The sequence below is a fragment of the Heterocephalus glaber genome, unplaced genomic scaffold (assembly GCF_053883595.1).
Source record: "Heterocephalus glaber isolate CG9 unplaced genomic scaffold, H.glaber_assembly_v1.0 deba00001498, whole genome shotgun sequence".
Classification (NCBI taxonomy): Eukaryota; Metazoa; Chordata; class Mammalia; order Rodentia; family Bathyergidae; genus Heterocephalus; species Heterocephalus glaber.
In genome coordinates this window covers 5,310,632-5,323,343 of record NW_028258321.1, presented here as the reverse complement: position 1 = coordinate 5,323,343, position 12,712 = coordinate 5,310,632, and the positions used below count along the sequence as shown (strand labels likewise).

Here is a 12,712-nt window from a genome sequence, read left to right as displayed (position 1 = left end):
TTCCTTGCAGTACTGAAAAATGAACCAGGACCTTTACACTGAGCTACATCCCGTTATTTATTTATTTTGGTTCAAGGTCTTGCTACGTAGTTTGAACTCACTATGTAGCCCAGGTTGGCCTTGAACTTGGAGCTATCTTCCTGCCTCAGCCTCCCAAGTGCTGAGACTACAGAAGTGTACCACCACGCCTGGCCCTATATTTTTAATTTTGAGACAGGGTCTTGCTAAGTTGCTAAACTGGCTTCGGTGGAACTTGTGACCCCACTGCTTCAACCTCCCAGAGCCCATGATAACAGCATGTGCTGCTTAAAATTTACCATTTTTTTTTCTTTTGGTACTGGGGATCAAACTCAGGACCTCGAGTTTGCCAGGCAGGTGCTGTGCCACTGAGCTACATCCCTGGCCCCAAAATGTACCATTTTTAAGTGAACTATTCAGCGATATTAGGTACCTCTACAGTTGGGCATGGTGGTACAGGAGACAGGAGGATCACAAGTTCTAGCCAAGCCGAGCAATTTACTAACACCTGTCTCAAAAGGTATAAAAGGGGGCTGGGGATTTAGCTCAGCGCAAAGGCTGTGTTCCATCCCCAGTACTGAAGAAAAAAAATGTATTCACAGTGTCATACAACCATCAAGCGTTCCAGAAGGTTTTATCTTCCCAAATGGAAACAGTCATTTTTTAATAACCTAGATACTTTTATTCCATTATATTTCATAATTTTATATATCAAAAAGTCAACAAATATAACCTATTCACATTGTCATTTGCCCCTTTATGCAATCTGACCCAATGTACGTGGTTTTCCTCCTATATTAAAGGCTTCTTTTTCTTTTTATGAATGGATATTTAGGCATTTCACATACTTTGTCACACCATGTCCAAATATCTCCAATTCTATTCTTTACCTATAGTAAATTTCACAATTGTTATAAATGGCAGATTTATCTTTATAAACCCTGTAAATGTATTCATTAGTATAGTTAGCATATTATCTGATTCTTAGAATACAGAGCGGAAGGGTGCTCTTCCTTCATACTAGAAAATCAACTACTTATCATACCTTATGTTGAAATGTAGATGCTGAAGAAATGCAAAATTTTAATCAAAATCCACTTTCAGTTTGTTAAATTTTTGGGGGGAGAACCACTGAGAGATACAGTGACCTCATGATCAAATCACAAATCTCTTCAGATTTAACTTTTATAAAGACACTTTTGATTATGTTGATCCAAGTAATGCAGTGGTGGCAGTTTGGGTAAAGGCAAAATTTTACTTTTAATTTCCCAAAATGCTGTCTCACTAGATTTGGGAGGGCTTGGGAATACCCAAGAATTGTCTTCCAGGGAATTTCTGCTGTGAGAGTTGTGTTCCTGAAAGGCTGTACCATTATTAGGAATCAATCTTTCATTATCTGTCTATGATTGGAGAATTGCTTTCTCTGACAAAACCTTTATATCCCCTGATAAAGGGGAAGATATAGTATGACAAAGAGGGTTGCCATTTGGTGAAGGTGGGCCATGTCTTTTGCATGTGGCAGTGAAATTTGTCAAGTGCAATTTTGTGCGGTCTTTCCCAAGGTCTTCAGTGCATCCAACTGGAGTGCAAGCTTTTTGATTGCAGTTGAGATTTTCAGTTTTCTTAGTAGTTCAGCTTGTATTTGAGTCACCAGATGTGAAGTGGACATTTCTCTTTTCAGTTCCCAGTATGCATGTTGCATATTATCACTTGAAATGCTTAGTCCTTGGAGATCGCTACTCTTCAGACTGTCTTCCTGAGATGAATCCATTTGCTTGGCTTTTTGTAGCTCTATTTTGAGATCATTACATTCTTTTTTCATCAGTTCCAGCGCTTGTTCCAAACCATGGATCTTCAGGTCACAGCTCAACCTTTCCACCTCCCAGTTTGATGGAGGTGGATTTAAATTCCTCATCACCTGCTCAGTTTCCACCTCTGTTCTCAGCTGGAGGAGTTCTACTTCTTTAGACTATAGCTGCTCATTCAATATTTTCAAAGATTCAGAGCTGTCTTTATTCATTTTATCCAATTTGCTCTTCAAATTATCCCTATCAATGCAAACCTCTGATCTGCATATAGGCCTTATTTACTTGTTCTCCTCCCACAGAACTTGCCTCTTCATCTAATCGAGCTCCTACAAGCTTTTCTTTCAAAACCCTTATTCTTTTCTTTAGGAAAGAATTCTCTTTCTCTGAATCATTAAGTCATTTTTTGATGTCTTCATAAGCAGTGACGGGCAAAATGTGAAGCAACAGACTCATCTGAATGTATTGAAACTGGGGTTACTCGCTGTATCTCTTCCATGAGCTTTTTCAGGATTCAAAATGCAGACATCATCCTCTACCAGTGCATCCATGACAGCGGGCGCCAGGGGTCACCACGGGCTTCCGGTTTCCTCCAGGACACAGTAGCGGCTCCGGGTACTCCGCGGAGAGTCCCGTTTCTTCTGCCTCGGCCGACCCCGGGCGTGGCGCGGCCAGGCCCTCCACTGCGACTTCGAAGTTCTGTGAGGAGGGGCGAGCCGCGGGCTGTCGTTTTTAAAAATAATTAATATATCGATCCTTCGGTTCATGAGCGTGATGATTGGGTGTTCATGTTGTATGCGTGAGATGTGCCTCCCTCAGTCGGCACATTACCCATCTGATCTGAATTAAAAAATAATTAATATAAGTATTATTACGCAGATCTTGTTTTTGTTTGGTTTGGGGGTTTTTTTGGTACCGGGGATCAAACTCGGGACCTTGCGCTTGCGAGGCAGGCGGCGGAACCACTGAGCTAAATCCCCCACCCCTGTTTTGTTGAGGCAGGGTCTCGCTGTGTAGTCGAGGCTGGCCTCAAATTCGCGACGACCCTCCTGCCTCAGCCTTCCAAGTGCTGGGATTACAAGCATACACCACCACACTTGGCATTACGAAAATCTTTAAAAGCTCCTATCTCCTTAGCAAAAGGTAGTAGGTTGTAGTGGAGGGCGCAGGCTGGGAATTGTGGCCCTGGGGTCAAACCCGGATTCTCCTGTACTCCTTGGACTTGAGTAATTCACTTACAGTCAACATCCGTTCTTTCAGGGGGCGACACTAACGTAAAGCATCACACAGGGTTATGGCCGGTATTCGACAAGATCATGGGAGCCTCCAGAGTGGTCACAAAGTGGATTGGCAGATAAGTTTGTGTTGGTGGCTTCTGAACGTCTAGGGCAACTCTTGGGGCAAAACAAGACACCTCCCCCCCACCCCCACCCCCACCCCCGCCAGCGCTGAGCCGCGCGAACCAGCACCCAGCTGTTGGGCCACACCGCCCCCTGGTGGTCACCACGAAGCCTGCAGCGTCGCTGCCCGCGGCCTTCGGAGCTGGAAGCCGCCTCCAGCCTCCCTGGCTGCAGACCGAGGTTTCTACCTGTGCTCTTGCCTGTGCTGTTGCACCTCCCAACTGGTGGCTCCTGTGTTATTTTTATTTTTTATTTATTTAGGTACCGGGGATCGAACTCAGGACCTTGCGCTTGCGAGGCTAGTGCGGTGCCACTGAGCTAAATCCCCGGCCCCATTTATTTTTAATTTTGAAACAGGGTCCTGCCAATTTGCCCAGGCTGGGCTTGATTCTCCTCCCTGAGCCTGGAAAGTAGCGGGGACCCGGCACCCCTTTCTTCACCTCTCGAACCCACAGCCGCTCCTGGATTATCCATCTGCTGGTGTGACTTCTCTCCCAACCACGGTTCCTGGAAACCATTCCTAGTTTGACGAAAAACCTTAGCATGTCCCAGAGCCTGCTCTGTACAGCCCTTAAGGCCACACTGTGTCGAGTCCCTGAGTTGAGCCGAGCAGCACACAATGCTGCGTATGTTCGTGCACTTGCCCTCGGTCCCCATAATGCATCCAGTGCTACCCTGCAGCAAGCTAGATACTGTCTCAGGTTACAGCTGGCAAAACTGGGCTCAGAGAACAGACATGTGGATAGATGGAACAGAAGAGTGGACCCAGAAACAACCCCAAGCACAGTCAGCTCCCGGAACTGTGACACTGGGGTCAAAACATACGCTGGAGGAAAGATCGCCTCTTTAACAAGTGGGGCCTATTCACATGCAAAAGGCTGGTCTGGAGCCATGTATCTCTCCGTGTGCTAAGCTAAAATCAAAATGATCAAAAATGTAAATGTTAAAACAGCAACAACCTTCTCAGAGAGAGAGAGGGAGAGAGGGAGAGAGAGAGAGAGAGAGAGAGAGGGAGAGAGAGAGAGCCTGGCGTGGTGCACACACTTGTAATCCCATCACTCGGGAGGCTGAGGCAGGAGGATCACTGCGAGTTTGAGGCCAGCCTGGACTACATAGTGAGAGCCTGTCTCAAAAAAAACCCCAACAAAAAACAGAAACAACCTGCAGGAAGATAAAATAGGTAAAACTCTTGAAGACATAGGTGTAGACAAGGACTTCATATGAACAGAACCTTCAGTTGCGCAAGAAGTAATACCAAGAAGCAACAAATGGGATCACATCAAATTTAAAGGCTTCTGCACGACAAAGGAATAATTAACAATGAAAGACAACCTACAAAGCAAGAAAATTTTTTTTCAGCTATTCCTCAGACAGAGGACTAATACCTAGGGTATACAAAGAATTAAAAACATTCAACCACCCAAAATAAAAGGTCCATTCAAAAGATGAGCAACCAAAATAAATAGACTTCTCAGAAGTACAAATGCCCTAAAACTACATGAAGAAATGTTCAACACTGCTATTTCAGCAATGGAAATTAAAGTGACACTGAGATTCCATATTACTCCAGAAAGAATGGCTATCATCAAGAAATCAAATAATGCCAGGCATGGTGCCACACACCTGTAATCCCAACACTTGGGAGGCTGAGGCAGGAGGATTGCTGTGAGTTCAAGGCCAGCCTGGACTACATACTGAGTTCAAAACTTACCTGAACTATATAGCAAGATTCTGTCTCATAAAACAAGACAAAAAAGGAAAGAAAAAAGAAATAATAACAAATGATGGCAAGGCTAGGGAGTAAAGGAATCCTTTTACTGCTGGTGGGAATGTGAATTAGTATGGCTATTACGGAAATTAGTAAGGAGTTTCCTCAATAAACTGAAACTAGAAATTCCATTTGGCCCAGCTCTTCTTCTAGGTCTCTTCCCAAAAGAGTTAAAGAGATCATACTCATGTTTATAGCAGCACAATTCATAGTAACAGTGAACCCTCTAGTTACAACTGATCTGACATATGAACAACTTGGGCTAATTAGGTTAATGGAAGCTTCATCTGCCTCTTGTTATCTATAGCATGTACCCAGGTAAGCACCCAGATCTCAGCTGTATTGACTCAGTTACATCCAGTCCTCGGAACGGATTGAGTTTGTAAGTCAAGGGTCCACTAAAGCTAAACCTTCGAAACAACTTATATGTCCATCAACAGATGAATGGATAAAAAATGTAGAAATTATACACAATGGAGTACTACTCTGCCATAAAGAAGGAAAAATTTGAGGCTTTTGTAGGAAAATGGATGCATCTTGAGACCATAATGTTAAGTGAAATAAATCAGACACATGAGCTTAAATATCACACAGCTTTGCCATGCATTGTGGTGCACGCCTGTAATTCTAGCACTTGGGAGGCTGAAGCAGGAGGACTGTCTAGTCTGAGTTCAAGGTCAGCCTGTCTCAACCCGTGTTCCTGGGGGGGTATATATATATTGAGAGAGAGAGAGACAGAGAGAGACAGAGACAGAGAGACAGAGAGAGACAGAGACAGAGAGACAGGCCACTGCCAAAAACACGTATCCACACTTCAGGAAAAGAAAAACTTGTATAAAATTTGAATACTAAGTTTATTGAAACATCATGGGATTAATACAAGTTACCTTTGGCCTCTACAATGACCAGAGCTGCTCAGAGCGGTGGCCGTGAGCTTCCAGATGTTTATTAGTGGGGCGAGCTGCTGCTTGGGTGGCCTTGGTCACCGGGATTGCTGCATGTGCACTTTCAGGTTCTTCTCTCAGGGCCGGCGGAGCAGTGGGTTTTCTGTGATTCGTGGCACCCTCTAGGACCCCCCACAGGAGGGTAGCACCATCTGCTGAAAAAACCTACCGTTTTTCTTTCCTGAAATGTGTATGCATTTTTGGTGGGCTCTGTAGATGGCACGAGGCTCCTCTCGTATGAGCAAAATAGTAGAGAATCGGTAATAAGGAGCTAGACCTTTTGCAAAAGGGAAGCAAACCCAGGATACAGGGAAAGGGTGGGAGGATGTGTCAGGTACATGTACCAGCTGCCCACAGGAGTGTGACTGTTACGCACTGTGAACACTTACTGACAGAAAGGATCGCAGGACCTGGAGGTATGGGACTTTTCTCCGAACGCATTCTATTCTATTGTTTGGGCGTGTGGGGGTGGGGAAGTGGGTGGGTTTTGTTTCTGGGGTTTTTTTTTCTGGGAATTGAACCTAGGGCCTTGGACAGGCTAGGCAAGAGCTCTACCAAGGAGCTATATCCTTGCCCTATTCTGTTGGCTTATGTGTCCATCCCTCTACTAGCACCACATGGGCTAGGTGGAGTGTGTGTGTGTAAAAGAGAGAGGGAGAAAGAGAAAGAAAAGGAGAGAGAAAGGGAGAGATCTTTTATTTTTTAAGCAAAACATTTATTGGTACATTTTAGATAATACATGATAACATTCATCATAGGGAATTTGTACCTGTATATCTTGCTGCTTCTTTTCCCTCTTCCACTCCTTATTTACAAAAGCTTCGTTTCCACTTTTTCCTTCTATTTTCTTTTTTTTGGTCCCTTTCCATGCTCCCTCCCCCTTCCCTAGCTCCCCTTCCCATTTGAACATTTTCTTCCCATTTCCCAATATCTAGTATACATTTTGGACTTTTGGTTTCTCACACCAGAGAAACAATGCGGCATTTAAACACATGTGTCCGATTTATCTCACCTAAAAGTATGGTCTCAGGGTCCATCCATTTAGTTATAAATGTCTGAAGCTCATCCTTCTTTATGGCAGAGTAGTACTCCATTTTATTAAAAAAACACATCTTCTTTATCCATTTGTCAGTTGATGGGCATTTGGGCTGTTTCCAAGATTTAGCTATTACAAACTGTGCTGTTATAAACATGGGTGTGCATATATCACTGTGGTATGATGCTTTTTTTTTTTGGTACTGGGGATCGAACTCGGGTTTTTGCGCTTGCACAGCAGGCAGCGAAACCACTGAGCTACATCCCCGGGCCATCTTTCCATTTTTCGGTATCCTCTTCGACCTCCTTTTTCAGAGTACTGTAGATTTCAATGTAGAGGTCTTTTATCTTCCTTGTTAGATTCCTAGGCGTTTCATTGTTTTGGGATGCTAATGTGAAAGGTGTGATTTCTCTAATTTCTCTCTCTGTGAGTTTGTTATTCGTGTACAGGAAGGCTATTGACTTTTGAGTGTTGACTTTGTATCCAGCTGTGTGACTGAATTTGGTCAGCAAATCTAGAAGTCTTTTGGAGCTTTTGGGGTCTTCTATGTAGAGTATCATGTCATCTGCAAATAATGCTAATTTAACTTCTTCCTTTCCTATCCTTATTCCTTTTATTTCTTTCTCTTGTCTCATTGCTCTGGCTAATGTTTCCAGAACTATACTGAACAGAAGTGGTGACAGTGGAATGAATCCTTGTCTTGTTCCTGATTTTAAAGTGAAAGCTTTCAGTTTTTGTCCACTTAGTATGAGGTTGGCTGTTGGTTTGTCATAGATGGCTTTTATCAGATTGAGATAGAGACCATCAATTCCAATTTTCTGTAGGGTTTTTATCATGAATGGGTGTTGGATTTTGTGAAATGCTTTTTCTGCATCTATTGAGAGGATCATATGGTTTTTAAAATAAATTTTATTTTATTTTATCCCACCCCCCACCCCCAGCAATCATGGTTTTTGTCCTTGGCTCTTTAATATAGTGTATCAGATTTGTTGATTTGTGTATGTTGAACCATCCCTGCATCCCTGGGATGAATTCAACTTGGTCATGACTATCATGACCTCCTTGCTCATGGTGTATAACCTTCTTGATGATTTGCTGCATTCTGTTTGCTGGTATCTTATTGAGGATTTTTGCGTCTATGTTCATTGGGGAGATTGTCCTGTAATTCTCTTTGTTGGCTGAATCCTTCTCTGGTTTTGGAATCAGGGTGATGCTTGCTTCCAGGAATGAAGTTGGGAGTATTGCTTCCCTTTCAATTTCATTAAACAGTTTGAGAAGTAGCAGCATTAGGTCTTCTCTAAATTTCTTACAGAATTCAGCAGTGAATTCATCAGGGTCTAGGCTTTTCTGTGTTGGTAGGTGGCTTAGTTACTTTTCTCTCCTTGCTGAGACAAAATACCCGAAACTCCAAGTTAAAGGAGGGAAGGTTTATTAAGCTTACACTTTGTGGAGGTTTCAGTCCATAGTTGGCTGCCTCCAAGGCAGGGGGCACATGGCAGAGGGACAGCAGCTCATGGCAGCAGAGGGCAGCAAAAGCAACAAGGGAGGGCTGGGGATTTAGCTCAGTGGCACTGCGCCTTCCTCGCAAGTGCAAGGTCCTGAGTTCGATCCCTGGTACCAAAAAAAAAGCAACAGGGGACAAGCACAGCTCTCTCTATCCCTTATATCTTATGCAGACAACTTAGGGCGGGCAGCACTCATGCACTTTATCTTAGTGCCCTTGAGGCTAGCATTGCACCATGAATTAACTGTAGCATCAAACAGTCTAGATTCAGCTACCTCAAAAAAAAAAAAAAAAAAAAAAAAAGAAAAGAAAAGAAAAGAAAAAAACCCTACCTATCTATGACTGTATGAAGCTTTGGGGTAACATCTAAACACAGGCCATAACATTCTGCCCCTGGCCCTTCAAAGACTCATGCTCATCTCTTTACACAAAACACATTCAGTCCGTCTCCGAGAGCTGCCAAAGTCCTAATGGTTTCAGCATTGCTGAAAAGTCCAAGTCCAGAGTCTCCTCTGAGATTTAAGGCAAACTCTTAGCTGTGAGCCCCCATGCAAATGAAAAGGAAGTTAAATACTTCCAACATACAGTGGCACAAGATAGACATTTCCATTCCAAAAGGTACAAACAGGGGGATACAAAGGAATGGGACCAAAGCAAGTCCAAAATGCAGCAAGGCAAACATTAAGTCCCACAGTTCCACTTCCTGGCAATCTGTGGCAAGCTGTGAACTCTGAAGGGCTTGGGTGGCTCCACCCCTGCAGCACTTCTGGTGGTTGCAGCTCCCATGGCTTCTCTCTTGGGCTGGCTCTGCTTCCTCCTTGCAGTTTTCCTCAGGTGATCCATGTTCCTGGCTTCTCCAACCTTCTGGGGTCTCCAGTGCACCTTTGGCTTCACACTCACAGCTTCACACACTCCACCCTCCCAGGGTCACCCTGCCTGGCCTCCCAGGCCTTCTTCTGAAGTCTGGGTGGAAGCCTTCCTGACCCCACAACTCTTGCATTCTGCATGCACCCAAAACCAGCACCACGTGGATGACACCAAGGTCTGCTGCCAGCTGGAGCAGTAGCCAGGCTTCCCTCTCTCTTGGCTGTAGGGGGTGGAGTGTGATCACTGAGCATTCTGAACCCAATTCTGGGGAACAAATTCTCTATGCTGCCATTCTGGAAGATGGGGCCCTGGAACTCTCTTCTCAAAGCAAAGTCTTTCACTTTTGCAATTTTGAGGCTGCAAAGGGTGGAGCCCTTCTGCTTCTTGTGATGCCCTCAGGCCATCTTTTCTATTCTCCCGTCCTTTCTCAGCAATCAAGATCACCTCAGCTCTGTCTTTGCAGTCCACAGCTTTACTGGAGCTTCCTTTATGGCCAAACTCACAGCATTTTAAATCATTCTGCTGGGCTCTTTGCTCTTGATTCTCAACATAGATCTGGCTAAAGCTCCCAATAGTAGCCATGCCACTGCTTCAACATTAGACTGCCTTGAAACTTCTTCTACAAGATTAATTAGTCTGTCACCTTTAATCTCAGTTTCAGGCAAAGTCTCTGGACATGAGCAAAATGCAGACAAACTTTCAGCCAAACCTTAACACACATCATCTAGTGTCCAACAGCCAATGCAGTCCTTTTTCCGGAAGAAACCTCCCGAGGCTGGTCTTTACCAGCTTTCTGGTCTTCTGAGCTCTGACCAGAATCTCTTGTACAGAACAGCCTAAGCCATTCCAGCTCTACTTCTTCAGCTAGCATCTCTGAATCTTTCCTATTTCCCTTTGCACAAGCCAGTTCCAATTGCTCTTGAGCCACATGGTCAGGTAATATCACAGCAATGACCCCACTCCTGGTACCAAATTTCTGTGTCTTAGTTACTTTTCTCTCCTTGGTGAGACAAAATATCCAACACCTAAAGTTAAAGGGGAAAGGAGCTATTTAGCTCACAGTTTACAGGAATTTCAGTCCATAATCAGCTGGCTCCAAGGCAGGGTGGCACATGGCAGAGGGGTAACAGTCCATGGTGACTGAAGGTAGAAATGCAACAATGGACCTTAACAGCATCTTTCTGCCCCTTTATCTTATCCAGACTATTGGGATTACGGCGGTGCCAAACCAATCAGTGGACAGGTTTAGTAAGCACACACCCTTAATCCCAGTGTCACACACTCTAGATTCAGCCACCTCTGAAGAAGCCCCATGACTGCACGAGGCTTTGAGGGGGACATCTAGACACAAGCCGTAACAGTAGGCTTTTAATTATATCTTCAATTTCATTGACTGATACTGGTTCATTTAGAGTTCTTATATCTTCTTGGTTCAGCTTTAGTAATTCATATATATCCAGGAATCTGTCTATTTCTTCTGTGTTTTCCATCTTATTAGAATACAGTTTCTCAAAGTAGGTATTGATGATCCTGCAGATTCCTAATTGCATGGATTTGAGTCTTTTCTTTCCTTTTTTTTTATAAGGATGGCTAAGGGTTTGTCAATTTTATTTAATCTTTCAAAGAACCAACTCTTCGATTCATTGATTTTTTGTATTGTTTTCTTAGTCTCCATTCCATTAATTTCTGCTCTGATCTTTATAATTTCCTCCCTTGTACAAGGTTTGGGGTTGATTTACTCTTTATCTAAAAGCTTGAGGTTCAATGTTAGGTTTTTTATTTGAACTCATTTTCCTGATATGGGAATTCACCACTATAACTTTCCCTTGTAGGACTGCTTCCATTGTGTCCCATAAGTTCTGCTATGTTGTATTGGCATTATCATGTAATCGTAGAAACTGTCTAATTTCCTCTTTAATTTCATCTGTTACCCACTGGTTGTTCATGAGGGTGTTACTTAATTTTCATGTGTTTATGAAATTTGTTTTGTTTTTGTTTTTGTTTTGAGGCAAGATGTCTCTATGTAGTTCAGGCTGATCTTAAACTATGTAGCCCACGATGGCCTTGAACTCATGGTAATCCTCCTGCCTCAGCCTCCTGAGTGCTGGGATTACTACACCCAGCCACTTACAAAGTTCTTGTGGTTTCTTTTGCCATTGGTTTCTAATTTCATTGCACTATGATCTGATAATATGCATGGGATAGTTTCAATTCTTTTGCATTTACTTAAACATGTTCTATGAGCTAGTATGTGGTATATTTTGGAGAAAGTACCATGTACAGCTGAGAAAACTGCGTATTCTGATGTTGTGGGGTGGAACACTCTATAGACATCTACTAAGTCCATTTGTTGAAAACTTGGTTCAGTACTGATATTTCTTTGTTGATTTTTTGTCTAGTTGATCTGTCTATTTGTAATAGTGGAGTACTGAGGTCCCCCATTACAATTATTAATGTTTATTTGATTTTTCACATCCATTAATATTTGTTTTATTAAAAAATATTTGTTTTATATAGTTGGGTGCACTCATATTTGGTGCATATATATTTATGACTGTCCTCTCTTCCTCTTGGATTGTTCCCTTTACAGGGATGTAGCAACTTTCTTTGTCTCTCTTTATCAGTTTTGACTTGAAATCCACTTTGTCTGCAAATAGAATAGCTACCTACGGGATCCTGTTGTATGGAACAGTCCTTTGACTTTCAGTCTATGAATCAATCTTTCTTTCTTTCTTTCTTCTTTTTTTGTTTTTGGTACCAGGGATCGAACTCGGGACCTTGCATTTGCAAGGCAGACAGCAGAGCCACTAAACTAAATCCCCGGCCCTGAATTTCTTTTTTTAATCAAATGTTTCTTTTTTAAAAATTTATATAGTTTACTTCTTTAATTGGTACATTTTAGGTATACAATTCGTTTACATTTATCATTGGGTGTTTGTACCTATACGTGATATATCTTGGTTCTTATTTTGTTTTCCCCATTTCAAATGTTTCTTGTATGTAGCATATTGTTGGATCTTGCTTCTTGATCCATTCTGCCAGTCTGTTTCTTTTGATTGGTGATCTGAGACCATTTACATTGATGGTTATACCTGATATGTATTGACTTATCCTTTTCATGTTATTTTCCTGTTGTTGGTCCTCCCTCTCCCATTTAATTTCTTCCCTTGCCTGGTGTATTCACTCTGTTGAGGTTCATGGAGTTGTAGTCCTTGTTATCTCTTTTTAGAATGTCCTTCAGCACATGTTGGAGAGCTGGTTTTGTGGTCATGAATTTCTTCAGGTGTTCTTTGTCACGTAAGTATCTTGTTTCTCCATCAAAAAAATTTTTCTGAGGGCCAAGGATTTAGCTCAGTGGTTCTGGCACCTG

The 12,712-nt window shown here is 42.8% G+C and overlaps 2 pseudogenes; one reads left to right on the top strand and one right to left on the bottom strand.

The window, feature by feature from the left end:
* Positions 1-677: 677 nt before the first annotated feature.
* LOC101702399 (5-azacytidine-induced protein 2 pseudogene) lies at positions 678-3,216 on the bottom strand (annotated as a pseudogene).
* LOC147825489 (small nucleolar RNA U13) lies at positions 2,577-2,664 on the top strand (annotated as a pseudogene).
* Positions 3,217-12,712: the final 9,496 nt, after the last annotated feature.